Genomic DNA, 12964 nt, shown 5'->3' with positions numbered 1-12964 from the left:
TATTGCACTTTTACTTTCTTCTCCAACACTTTGTTTTTGCATTATTTAAACCAAATTGAACATGTTTCATTATTTATTTGAGGCTAAATTGATTTTATTGATGTATCATATTAAGTTAAAATAAGTTAAAATAAGTGTTCATTCAGTATTGTTGTAATTGTCATTATTACAAATAAATAAATAAAAATCGGCTGATTAATCAGTATCTGTGTTTTTTGGTCCTCCAATAATCGGTATCGGCGTTGAAAAAATCATAATCGGTCGACCTCTAGTACAGAGGCCCATTATCAGCAACCATCACTCCTGTGTTCCAATGGCACGTTGTGTTAGCTAATCCAAGTTTATAATTTTAAAAGGCTAATTGATCATTAGAAAACCCTTTTGCAATTATGTTATGCACAGCTGAAAACTGTTTTGCTAATTTAAAGAAGCAATAAAACTGGCCTTCTATAGACTAGTTGAGTATTTGTGGGTTTGGTTACAGGCTCAAAATGGCCAGAAACAAAGAACTTTCTTCTGAAACTCGTCTGTCTATTCTTGTTCTGAGAAATGAAGGCTATTCCATGTGAGAAATTACCAAGAAACTGAATATCTCGTACAACGCCAGGAGACTTGGAGACGTCTCCAGACTCTGTCACGTCAGTCACATATGCTCAGTGTGAACCTGCTTTCATCTGTGAAGAGCACAGGGCACCAGTGGCGAATTTGCCAATCTTGGTGTTCTCTGGCAAATGCCAAACGTCCTGCATGGTGTTGGGCTGTAAGCACAACCCCCAACTGTGGACGTCGGGCCCTCATACCACCCTCATGGAGTCTGTTTCACAGAAGTGTGATTGACTTGGAGTTACATTGTGTTGTTTAAGTGTTCCCTTTATTTTTTTGAGCAGTGTAGTTAACACAACAGTTTTCTAATGATCAATTAGCCTTTTAAAATGATAAACTTGGATTAGCTAACACAATGTGCCATTGGAACACAGGAGTGATGGTTGCTGAAATTGGGCCTCTGTACGCCTATGTAGATATTCCATTAAAAAAAAATAGGCAGTTTCCAGCTACAATAGTCATTTACAACATTAACAATGTCTACACTGTATTTCTGATCAATTTGATGTTATTTTAATGGACAAAAAAATTTGCTTTTCTTTCAAAAACAAGGACATTTCGAAGTGACCACAAACTTTTGAACGCTAGTGTACATCAAAACAGGCTGGTGTTAAGGCTGTATTTGTTTCATCAGCACATTCACATTCACTGGGCTTTACAATAAAAACAGGCTGAGAACACTCCTTAAAGGCTCTAATCTTAATCGTGTTACTAGTGGGATGGCAGATGTTAAAGGATCAGGGGTTAGTGGTCACAGGTCAGAGTCGTGCAGCTTTGCAGATCTTGTCGTATACCTCAGGGAAAGCGTCCCGACAGCCCAGCTCCGGTGATTTTAACATCCCGACAAACTTTACCCAGAACTCACTACGCTCCATGTACTCATCAGCATACAGCATCTGGAACACACACACACACACACACACACACACACACACAAAACTCACCCATGCACCTCTCTGACAAACTGCTCCAGCTGTCTACATGAAGTGTTTAACCCTGGGTTCTCCGTACACTCCGATGTCCACGTACAGCTCTGCCTCCTCACCTTTAGGATGAACCATCCCCCGGGCCAGGGGGAGCACGAACGGACACAACCACAGAGGGTACACCTGCAGGGATGGACATACCAACTTAGTTACACCCCTACAATGAGACAGTTACACCCTTAAACGAGATATACCAACTCAGTCACTCCCCTAAAATTAGATATACTGTTCCAACTCATTCACACCCCTAAATGAGATAAACCAACTCAGTCACACTTGTGTGTATAATGTATTAGGGTATGTTACCTTGAGGAAGCATGCTATGTGTCTTATGTGAAATGGACTAGTTTGTGTGTGTCTGTGTGTCTTACATGGATGTCCTGGTGAAAGCGTGCGATAGCGGTCTGGATGTGTTTCATGGGGACCAGCATGTCCTGCACAACATGGTGTTGCTCATACAGTTGTCAGATGGTCTCTCCCTGGGTCAGCTTCAACAGAGAGATCTTAGGAGGAACCATCCACCGGAACACTGGGACACTGGGTGGTTACCAAACGGGATGATGTCCTGGAGACAAAAACACACATTCATGTTTACAGCAATCAGCTTTCCAGCTCCACAGCTTCAAAAACTGTTTTGAAATGGAGTGAAACACATTTTAGTTTTCTATTTCAGAAAGATTGTTTATTATATGTCCCACAGAACACGACCCTCGTCTATGTCTCATATAACTGTCAGAGAAAAACTTGGCATAATTTCGACCATAATTTAAGGTTAACAATTACCAGCAAACCACACGTGGTTTCCTAATGGCAGCGTGTGTGTCTGTGTACATTAGGGAGACTAATGCAGAGTTATATGCTGGGGAGGAGATGATGACATGCTGAAATCTGCAGGATAAAAGGGTCACTTTGTATCATCTGTCTAATGCACTGTGTGTGTGTGTATATGTATGTATATGTATGTACAGTGGGGCAAAAAAGTATTTAGTCAGCCACCAATTGTGCAAGTTCTCCCACTTAAAAAGATGAGAGGCCTGTAATTTTCATCATAGGTACACTTCAACTATGACGGACAAAATGAGAAAAAAAATCCAGAAAATCACATTGTAGGATTTTTTATGAATTTATTTGCAAATTATGGTGGAAAATAAGTATTTGGTCACCTACAAACAAGCAAGATTTCTGGCTCTCACAGACATGTAACTTCTTCTTTAAGAGGCTCCTCTGTCCTCCACTCGTTACCTGTATTAATGGCACCTGTTTGAACTTGCTATCAGTATAAAATACACCTGTCCCCAACCTCAAACAGTCACACTCCAAACTCCACTATGGCCAAGACCAAACAGCTGTCAAAGGACACCAGAAACAAAATTGTAGATTGGGAAGACTGAATCTGCAATAGGTAAGCAGCTTGGTTTGAAGAAATCAACTGTGGGAGCAATTATTAGGAAATGGAAGACATACAAGACCACAGATAATCTCCCTTGATCTGGGGCTCCACGCAAGATCTCACCCCGTGGGGTCAAAATGATCACAAGAACAGTGAGCAAAAATCACAGAACCACACGAGGGGACCTAGTGAATGACCTGCAGAGAGCTGGGACCAAAGTAACAAACACACTACACCGCCAGGGACTCAAATCCTGCAGTGCCAGACGTGTCCCCCTGCTTAAGCCAGTACATGTACAGCCCCTCTGAAGTTTGCTAGAGAGCATTTGGATGATCCAGAAGAAGATTGGGAGAATGTCATATGGTCAGATGAAACCAAAATATAACTTTTTGGTAAAAACTCAACTCGTCGTGTTTGGAGGACAAAGAATGCTGAATAGCATCCAAAGAACACCATACCTACTGTGAAGCATGGGGGTGGAAACATCATGCTTTGGGGCTGTTTTTCTGCAAAGGGACCAGGACGACTGATCCGTGTAAAGGAAAGAATGAATGGGGTCATGTATCGTGAGATTTTGAGTGAAAACCTCCTTCCATCAGCAAGGGCATTGAAGATGAAACGTATATTATTTGTAGCCGTCTATTTACCAACCACCATAGACCGATGCTGGAACTCAACCAACTCTATAAGGCCATCAGCAAACAAGAAAATGCTCACCCAGAAGCGGCGCTCCTAGTGGCCAGGGACTTTAATGCAGTTTTACCACATTTCTACCAGCATGTCACATGTGCATCCAGAGGGGAAAAAAACTACAGACCACCTTTACTCCACACACAAAGATGCATACAAAGCTCTCCCCCACCCTTCATTTGGCAAATCTGACCAAGTCTGTAATACCTACAGGTTTCAAGCAGACCACCATTGTCCCTGTGCCCAAGGAAGCGAAAGTAACCTGCCTAAATGATTACTGCCCGTAGCACTCCCGTCGGTAGCTATGAAATGCTTTGCAAGGCTGGTCATGGCTCACATCAACAGCATCCTCCCCGATACCCTAGACCCACTTGAGTTCGCATACCGCCCTAACAGATGACGCAATCGCACTCCACACTGCCCTTTCCCACCTAGACAAAAGGAACACCTATGTGAGAATGCTGTTCATTGACTACAGCTCAGCGTTCAACACCATAGTGCCCATGAAGCTCATCACTAAGCTAAGGACCCTGGGACTAAACACCCCCCTCTGCAACTGGATCCTGGACTTCCTGACGGACAGCCCCCAGGTGGTAAGGGTAGGCAACAACACGTCGGCCACGCTGATCCTCAACACTGGGGCCCCTCAGGGGTGTGTACTTAGTTCCCTCCTGTACTCCCTGTTCAACCACGACTGCGTGGCAAAACACGATTCCAACACCATCATTAAGTTTACTGACGACACAACAGTGGTAGGCCTGAGAACCGACAACGGCGAGACAGCCTATAAGGAGGACTGTTTTCTCTGCTACCGCACGGCAGGCGGTACCGGAGCGCCAAGAATAGGACTGGGGGGCTCCTTGGCAGCTTCTACCCCAAGTCATGGGACTGCTGAACAATTAATAAAATGGCCACCAGACTATTTACATTGACACCACCCCCCCTCCTCCATTTGTTTGGTACGCTGCTGCTACTCGCTGTTTGCTGTCTATGCACGGTCACTTCACCCCTACCTACATGTACAGATTGCCTCAACTGGCCTGTACCCCCACGTACTGACTTGGTACCGGTATCAACCTGTATGTGGCCTCGTTATTGTTATTTTATTGTGTTACTTTAACATTTTTTACTTTAGTTTATTTGGTAATTATTTTAACTTCTTGAACTGCATTGTTGGTTAAGGGCTTGTAAGTAAGCATTTCATGGTAAGGTCTACACTGTATTCGGCGCATGTGACAAATAAAATGTGATTTTATTGTGCGTGTGTGTGTGTATGTGTGTGTATGTGTGTACCTGGAGCTCCCAGAAGATGGATTGTGTGTGTCTGTGGTAGTAGTGGCGTAGAGGGATGTACTCCACTGCTGTGTTGTTCTCTGTCAGGTATCTCTCAACGTGCTTGAAGAACCACGGCTTATAGTGCAGGCTGATCCTGTTGATCTGAAACACACACAGACACACACAGTGCAGGATTATGGTTAGATATTGCAGACAAACAGCACTCTTCTCCTCCATTGTCCTTCTGAGAGTACCTTATCATTCTTCCTCTATTTCTCTCTCTCTCTCTCTCACCGTCAGTCATAGTGCCAGTCATGATAACAACTTTGTCAAGTGAGTACTGCAGTCCTTCTACAAATGTGTTGTTCTTGTCCTCAGACGCCTCACTGAAACGACGGCAGATGTTCTCCAGCCCTCTGATTGGCTCATACTGCCGACGAATCCAATACCTTGCCGGGACGATCTTTATCTCTGCAGCAACCAGGAACCCCAGAGTTCCACAGGACCATGGAAGCAATCCTCCTTCTCTCTCCTTTCCTTCTCTCTCGCTCTCTCTGGTTGTACTGTGGACCCTTTGTTTCCAGATTAACTGCCATTTCCAGTGGTGTTGGCTTTATGGTTTCTAAAGGACTATAGGTCTGTAGCATTGCTCTGTGAGCTAAGGACTGGAGGCCTGTAGCCTTGCTCTGTGAGCTAAGGACTGGAGGCCTGTAGCCTTGCTCTGTGAGCTAAGGACTGGAGGCCTGTAGCATTGCTCTGTGAGCTCCAGAACTGGAAGCCTGTAGCATTGCTCTGTGAGCTCCAGAAATGGAGGCCTGTAGCATTGCTCTGTGGGCTACAGAACTGGAAGCCTGTAGCATTGCTCTGTGGGATACAGAACTGGAAGCCTGTAGCATTGCTCTGTGAGCTACAGAACTGGAAGCCTGTAGCATTGCTTTGTGAGCTACAGAACTTGAAGCCTGTAGCATTGCTCTGTGGGCTACATAACTGGAAGCCTGTAGCATTGCTCTGTGAGCTACAGAACTGGAAGCCTGTAGCATTGCTCTGTGGGCTACATAACTGGAAGCCTGTAGCATTGCTCTGTGGGCTACAGAACTGGAAGCCTGTAGCATTGCTCTGTGAGCTACAGAACTGGAAGCCTTTAGCATTGCTCTGTGAGCTACATAACTGGAAGCCTGTACCATTGCTCTGTGGGCTACATAACTGGAAGCCTGTAGCATTGCTCTGTGAGCTACAGAACTGGAAGCCTGTAGCATTGCTCTGTGGGCTACATAACTGGAAGCCTGTAGCATTGCTCTGTGAGCTTCAGAACTGGAGGTATTGCTCTGCTCCGACACCAAGGTTCTCTTAAAGATCTGAGCAGTAAAGAGAGCTTTGCTCACCTCAGTGCAGCGGACCAGGCTGCCGTCAGCCAGCACCAGCTCAAAGGCAACACAGATGTGCTGGAAGAGTCCGTAGATATGAGAGGATGACTCTATACCTGTACCCATCACCAGACCTCCTGTAGATGGAGAACGAGGGGGAGAAAGAGGGAGGGATGGGGTGGGGTGGACGGGTAGGCTTGATTATTCAGTAAACAAAAGACAGTTGGGGCACACTAGTGCTCAGGGACACAGTCAATTTACAACACCAACAATACAGGACACATAGACAAACAAAACAACAACACTAGGGACTTAGGGAACTCAATCTCCTCACAGGTGAAGCAGAGAGCAGCGTAAACACTCAAACAGTTTATCGTGTGTGTGTGTGTGTGTGTGTGTGTCATTCTCTGTGGTGCTCCAGATTAATCTACAGCATGCTGAAGAGAAAACATTAAGCTGTTGCTCTAACATTTATGGATCCGGAAAACCATTATGGAATCTGATCCAGGAGTGCTGTGCACTCTGAAGCCATTTCCTCTGAGTTTCACCCTCGGAACTCTACCATCTATAAACAATTGATCCTCTGATCCAATAAGAGAGGGTGATGATGCTCCCAACAGGAAATAAACAACCCTGATGGATAAGATGCCATGGAAACACTCAGCTACAGAGGGGTATACTACAAAGCAGAATCAATGAGTTAGCCAGCTAACTTTGATCAACAACCAGAAATAACTATTGATTTTCTGGTTCATTAAGAAAACTAAAAGTAGATATGTGTTTTTGTTTGTTGAGTCAATTAGTCCATGCCCATTTCAAGCTTATCTAAAAAAAAAAGGGTTATTTCAGAATAGATAGGCAAGTCAGCTGACTAACTCATTGATCCTGCTTTGTAGTATACCCCTCTGGATGACAATCAGTCAGTTGTTCTATAGAACAACAATAACAACAACATATACCACCATATCTATATATATATACACCATATAACACAGCCGAACAACAATATATATACCCAATGATTCATATATACGCTAGATGACTGATATGGGGCACTGGGTTGAAGCCACCGTGCAACCAGAAGTGTTCCATACACACAAAAAGCTATTTTCTCTCAAATTTTGTGCACAAATTTGTTTACGTCCCCGTTAGTGTGCATTTCTCCTTTGCCAAGATAATCCATCCACCTGACATGTGTGGCTTATCAAGAAACTGATTAAGCAGCATGATCAGTATTTCTATCCGTAATAAAGCCCTTTTGTGGGGAAAAACTCATTCTGATTGGCTGGGCCTGGCTCCCCAGTGGGTGGCCCTGGATGCCAAGTGGGTGGGCCTATGCCCTAGAATCGATAGATTAGGGCCTAATTTATTTATTTCAATTGAGTGATTTCCTTATATGAACTATAACAAGGTAAAATCTTTGAAATTGTTACATGTTGCGTTTATATACAGTACCAGTTAAATGTTTGGACACACCTACTCATTCAAGAGTTTTTCTTTATTTGTACTATTTTCTACATTGTAGAATAATAGTGAAGACATCAGAACTATGAAATAACACATATGGAATAATGTAGTAACCAAAAAGGTGTTAAACAAATCAAAATATATTTCATATTTGAGATTATTCAAAGTAGCCAACCTTTGCCTAAATGACAGCTTTTCACACTCTTGGCATTATCTGCCCCTAACTCGGACAACTCTGGACCAATTGTGTGCCGCCCTATGGGACTCCCTATGTGAACCCCATGCTGTAATGATGCTGCAACACTGCGTGTTTTAGACCGCTGCGCCACTCGGGAGGCCTGTGTTTATGTCACGACTTCTGCCGAAGTCGATGCCTCTCCTTGTTCAGGTGGTGCTAGGCGATCGACGTCACCGGTCTTCTAGCCATCATTGATCTATGTTTAATTTTCCATTGGTTTTGTCTGGTCTTCTTACACACCTGGTTCCAATCCCATTCATTAAGTGTTGTGTATTTAACCCTCTGTTTCCCCTCATGTCCTTGTCAGAGATTTTTTATTGTTATGTTCATGTTTTATGGATTGGTGTGCGACGGGTTCTTGTACCCACATTTATTTTATTATGGACTTTGGTTTTGGAGTCTGTGTTTTAAGTTATTAAAATTTATACCATTTATACCAAGTTTAATTCTCCTGCGCTTGACTTCCCTGCTACCTACATACACGACGTGACAGTTTATATATTTTTGTTCAGTATACATTTTATTAAGTGAACTAAACACTAAAATTAAAATAAATAGATGTAAAAACATTTTCCTTCAAGTATAATTTTACTGTCCCAACTACAACAACAAAAATACTTAAATACATATAATTTTGTCCTTAATTGAAATAGTGTAGAATTCCATTCATTCCTATAGAGGACTGCTCCTACTGGGGAGTGCCAATATGGCCGACAGTTGGCCAGGTTAAAATGCTGGCTACAGACGAAGGTGCTCCCACGTAAAATAGTGACGTCAGGGCCCTCATCTCTTCTAATTGCTCTCACCCCGCTGTCACGGAAAGTTGCATCCTTGGGAAGTCGTGAAAGCTGAGATATGGTTTTTGTTTGTTGTTGGAACAAAAAGGGACACTACAACAGCATCGGTGAGAGGATTGTGCCGCCATTATGCAAGCTTGATAATTCTGCGCTGTTGCTAGCGACCAGAACATAAACCAGAACATAAACAATACCACTTTGCTGAACTTCCGTGTGAAAGAAGCCAATGGCCAATACATAGCATCAGCAATCTGGGGTTTATATACATCATTGCATATACCACCATATATACCATATAACAACCATACAACAATATATACATTATATACCATATAACTCAAAACCATAGACAAAAACATATACCACCATACACTATAAAACCTGAGCCAACAATATATACTGATGATACGCAGATATAATGATAATGATATGCATAGCGTACCGACAGTGAGGTCGTCCAGTTCTGGCAGCACAGGCAGAGTCCAGCCCAGGGAGTTACCGACAGTGAGGTCATCCAGTTCTGGCAGCACAGGCACAGTCCAGCCCAGGGAGTTACCGACAGTGAGGTCGTCCAGTTCTGGCAGCACACGCAGAGTCCAGCCCAGGGAGTTACCGACAGTGAGGTCATCCAGTTCTGGCAGCACAGGCACAGTCCAGCCCAGGGAGTTACCGACAGTGAGGTTGTCCAGTTCTGGCAGCACAGGCACAGTCCAGCCCAGGGAGTTACCGACCGTGAGGTCGTCCAGTTCTGGCAGCACAGGCAGAGTCCAGCCCAGGGAGTTACCGACAGTGAGGTCGTCCAGTTCTGGCAGCACAGGCAGAGTCCTGCCCAGGGAGTTGAGGAGAGCAGTGATCTGACCAATGTTGACCAGGGGCTCCACACGAACCACCTGTTGTACATATATATTCCCAGATCATACAGGTTTACACACACCTACACACTTTTATATACAGAGCTACAGCGTGTGAGTGTGTTTGTCCTACCTGCCTCTGTGTGTCCACATCCAGTATGTCCATCATGTTGATCATGATGTTCTTGTTAGTCTTCTTGTATTTCCCACCTCTGAGAGAGACAGTCAGCCAGACAGGTCGACCTGTACACATGAGAGTCTTCCCCCCCTCCTTCCTCCACACGTGTACCTGCAACCCACACACAGTATCATACTGTATGTATTATGGCATCTGCCTAAAGGTCTGGACCTTTATGGCACAGAAGGCACTGCACTTTCTCTGGTGTCTCTGATTAAAGCCCTACTCCTACTATTCCCTATAAATCACTACAGAGCATTCGATGGAAGAAATAATTTAAACTTTGTAAACGACAGAAGGAAATACAGTATCTGATGCCATGCTCAAATACTGAGCTCCCGGAATGCACACACACACTGAACTCCAAGACCTATACAGTGAATGCTGCAGTTTGTTATTCCTCTCATTCATTCCCAAATCCCTCGTTCTTTCCAAAAATATATTTAGGAAGAGAGGGATTACAGTCTTTCCTCACCCCAGGAACCTCACAGCACTCTCTCTCTCACGCACGCGCACACACATTGTCGATGTAATTTAGCCACGTGGATTTACCTGTCTCTGGATGTCCCGCACGCGCTGGTCGTGCTGTTTTGGCGCGGAACACATTTTGAAGATGAGCCACGCGCGCATGTAATAAGAGCGGCAGCAGAAATAGACAGACGAATATCCATCTCTGGTGAACGATCACGTAGTCTAAGCCTTTCACCTTGATCCACAACAGAAAGAGAACTACCAGTCAACCGAGATACAACAACAGATCCATCCTCCCTGCGCTGCTGGTCTACTGGCCTGATGATGGTCTAGTTAAGACTGTTCCAGAGAATAACTCCCTTCTAGGAACAATCGATATTTTATTGCCTTTAGTTGGGATGCGATGCAAGATTTCTAAACTTCTTCTTTTTAAAATCCACATACATTATCCATGCCAACACATACACACACATAAATGCACACATCACTACATAGACAGACAGGTGGGTGAATATTGAAGTTAGAATCCTGCCACTCCTGTCGTTTTCTCTGATAGGCGAGTCTAGCTGTGTGGTCGGCTAGCCCCGCCTCTGGCCGGCGCTCATTGGCTAAAGACGCGTCAATCGGGATGACTCCATGTGCTACGTTGGCGCGCTTCGTCCAATCAGAGAGCAGAAATCCCGTCACACCATTCCCCCAGCGCAGTGTCAATAAAAAGAACTTGGTTAAAACCATTCAACTAAACTGATATCAAACTAGGCCTACAGTGGTTAACCATTATTTATATAACCTATTTATTATAATGTACATCTAACTACCATAGTAATTATAGATTTTATATAGCGGTATTATATAACAATATTACTGCCATAAACCAGGTAATAAAACTACACTGATTATTACATGAAACCCTAACCAATGCAACATCTAGTGCATTTAACTATAGTGCTTTCAGTAAATATTCACTACCCTTAACTTTTTCCACATTTTGTTGTGTTATAGCCTGAATTTAAAATTGATTACATTGAGATTTTTTTGTCATTTTTTTGTCATTTTTTTGTCACTGGTCTAGACTCCATAATGTCAAAGTGGAATAATGTTTTTTGAAATGTTTACAAATTAATAAAAAATGAAAAGATTAAATGTCTTGAGTCAATAAGTATTCAACCCCTTTGTTGTGGCAAGCCTAAATACATTCAGGAGTAAAACGTTCCTTAAAAAGTCACATAAGTTGCATGGACTCACTCTGTGTGCAATAATAGTGTTTAACATGATTTTTAAATGGCTACCTATTCTCTAACCCTAACCCTAACCCTAACCCTAAGGTCTGGGGAGTTTCCTGCACATGGACCCAAAATATCAATGTTTTGTTCCCCGAGCCACTTAGTTATCACTTTTTCCTTATGGCAAGGTGCTCCATCATGCTGGAAAAGGCATTGTTCGTCACCAAACTGTTCCTGGATGGTTGGAAGAAGTTGCTCTCAGAGGATGTGTTGGTACCATTCTTTATTCATGTCTGTGTTCTTAGGCAAAGTTGTGAGTGAGCCCACTCCCTTAGCTGAGAAGCAACCCCACACATGAATGGTCTCAGGATGCTTTACTGTTGGCATGACACAGGACTGATGGTAGCGCTCACCTTGTCTTCTACGGAAAAGCTTTTTTCCAGATGCCCCAAACAATCGGAAAGGGGATTCATCAGAGAAAATGACTTTACCCCAGTCCTCAGCAGTCCAATCCCTGTACCTGTTGCAGAATATCAGTCTGTCCCTGATGTTTTTCCTGGAGAGAAGTGGCTTCTTTGCTGCCCTTCTTGACACCAGGCCATGATGTCAGCTGGTCCTTTTGTGGCAGGGCTGAAATGCAATGGAAATGTTTTTTGGGGATTCAGTTCATTTGCATGGCAAAAAGGGACTTTGCATTGAATTGCAATTAATCTGATCACTCTTCATAACATTCTGGAGTGTATGCAAATTGCCATCATACAAACTGAGGCAGCAGACTTTGTGAAAATGTATATTTGTGTCATTCTCAAAACTTTTGGCCACAACTGTACATAGCTTTAGTGACATCTATGAACTGTCACAGTGATGGGAGGGAATTCTGACTGATTGGTTTCAATTAAGGTGTTTTCACAACTTCAATGAAAATCTGTTTAATTTACTTTCAATTGTTGGGTCAAATAAAAAGGAGTGAACATGAAAGCACACACACACCCAGGCATGCGCGCGCACACACACACACATGAATGGAGCGTTACTAGGATGGTGAGTGGTACACACCCATTAGACAGAGGGTGGGGCGCCAGTAAGGATCCTTAATGGTTTCTGCTGTCAGCTTGTCTGTCTCTCCAGTCCGGAACACACACACACACACACACACACACACACACACTCACACTCGCATACACTCTCTTCCTCTCTTTCTCTCTCTCACTCACACACATGCTCAGCCCTCCCGGGCAATGCTCTCCTGCTTTCAGAGAAAATCTCCCTTTATCTAAGAAACTGTATTATATTGTCAGTTTTTCATGCGAGCCTCTGGATATCATTGGAAAATGTGTCTCTATTATTCTAAAAGAAATTGATGGAGATCATGTCATGTTTTGTCTTAATTTCGTTATCCAGCCTGGAAGGAACAAAAGACCAACATTTCAC

The 12964-nt window shown here is 43.5% G+C and overlaps 1 pseudogene; it reads right to left on the bottom strand.

Annotated features, from left to right (window-relative positions):
- Positions 1 to 1089: 1089 nt before the first annotated feature.
- LOC110522997 lies at positions 1090 to 10847 on the bottom strand (annotated as a pseudogene).
- Between the last annotated feature and the right edge of the window lie 2117 nt (positions 10848 to 12964).

This window comes from Oncorhynchus mykiss, chromosome 5 (genome assembly GCF_013265735.2).
Source record: "Oncorhynchus mykiss isolate Arlee chromosome 5, USDA_OmykA_1.1, whole genome shotgun sequence".
NCBI classification, from domain to species: domain Eukaryota; kingdom Metazoa; phylum Chordata; class Actinopteri; order Salmoniformes; family Salmonidae; genus Oncorhynchus; species Oncorhynchus mykiss.
Note: the sequence above shows the minus strand (reverse complement) of the source record. Positions and strands in the feature narration are given on the sequence as shown.